General features: G+C 31.5%; 1 non-coding gene across 1 annotated transcript; it reads right to left on the reverse strand.

The window, feature by feature from the left end:
• Nucleotides 1-582: 582 nt before the first annotated feature.
• Trnai-uau (transfer RNA isoleucine (anticodon UAU)) lies at nucleotides 583-682 on the reverse strand. Its single transcript has 2 exons — nucleotides 645-682; nucleotides 583-618 (listed from the first exon to the last, which is right to left on the reverse strand). It is a non-coding gene; the product is annotated as a tRNA-Ile (tRNA).
• Nucleotides 683-1,347: the final 665 nt, after the last annotated feature.

The following is a 1,347-nucleotide window of genomic DNA, read 5'->3' on the forward strand; positions in this document are numbered from 1 at the left end:
ACGATAACTCACTTCTCGCCATCGATTGACATAATAATAGAAGACAATTCTATACTTAACTAGATTATCATAACGTTAGAACACTTGTGAACAATAAAACACATATACAAAATTTTCATGCACTCAATTGCAGCTGCAACAATCGGATTAAACATTGACAATAAAGAGGTATAAGGTTGCTTTTTATTATGTTATTAAAAAAATGTTTTACATTTATGAAAACAATTAAAACATTATTGCTCACGACCATGCAAAAGCATCTCAACTCTGCCTCTTAGATGTTTTGTAAATAATACATAATTCCACAATGTAGGAAACTTTTTATCACGATTAAAGAACTCCTATATAAAAGGTCATCACAGTATAAAGTGCAGTCTGTTTAATAATATAAAACGAGCATTTTGTATCTCGTTAAATCTATGTAACAATACCATATCCAGCGTTGAAATGTTGGCTTTTGTTATAAGAAATTATGATCGTATATGTGTTAACTTTATTTTTTCGAAATATGGTACGAAATATTCGTTGATTTTGAGTTGTATTGGCTTTAAACATGAACTTAAAAGCTGTATTAAAAGCTTCTGCTCCAGGTGAGGATCGAACTCACAGCCTCCGCATTTCCTAGCAAGGGGACGATACTTGTCTATAAGTACGGCGCGCTAACCAGTTGCGCCACTGGAGCAGGTAGGTAATAAATATTTTTGCCATATAAAATATACAATTATATATAATGCAAGATGCCTTGAATAAGAGAAACAATAGCAATTAATGCGAGTTAACAAAGAGTTAGTAACCCTAACTAAAAGTATTTGACATTGATATATCTTTATTGTGTACCACAAGCATCGAAACGCTATGTATACTGTGTATTACAATCCAAAGTGAAGCTTGCGATTCAGCATGTTGAAATGACTCTTTGTTCGTTTAAGCCATTAAATATGTGAAAAATATGGAAATAGTTTGTATGTATAATTAACGCCTTTTAACAAGACACGAACCCGTATAATTCATGTTTACTGGATATACCCACTGAACTATTTTTTTAGTCGTAGTTCATATTTCAAACTTCCCTTTACGGCAACGGTGAATGTGTGCATGTTAAATAGTCTGACTAAAGATTAGGCGTGGTATATGTAAACATGTTTTTGTAAACAATTTAACGACTTCACTCTTAATTACACTTATAATGGCCTGGGTTTATATATAAATACTGACCTTATAAGGACTTGTTCACCGGTTTTTGTGTGATAAATATCATTTAATTATTTTATTAACAAAAGTGTAATATTTGGAACAAGGTACACTTTACAATAATAAATAAAGGTAAATGCTCTTGGCATATAACGA

Source organism: Dreissena polymorpha, chromosome 11 (genome assembly GCF_020536995.1).
Source record: "Dreissena polymorpha isolate Duluth1 chromosome 11, UMN_Dpol_1.0, whole genome shotgun sequence".
Lineage (NCBI taxonomy): Eukaryota > Metazoa > Mollusca > Bivalvia > Myida > Dreissenidae > Dreissena > Dreissena polymorpha.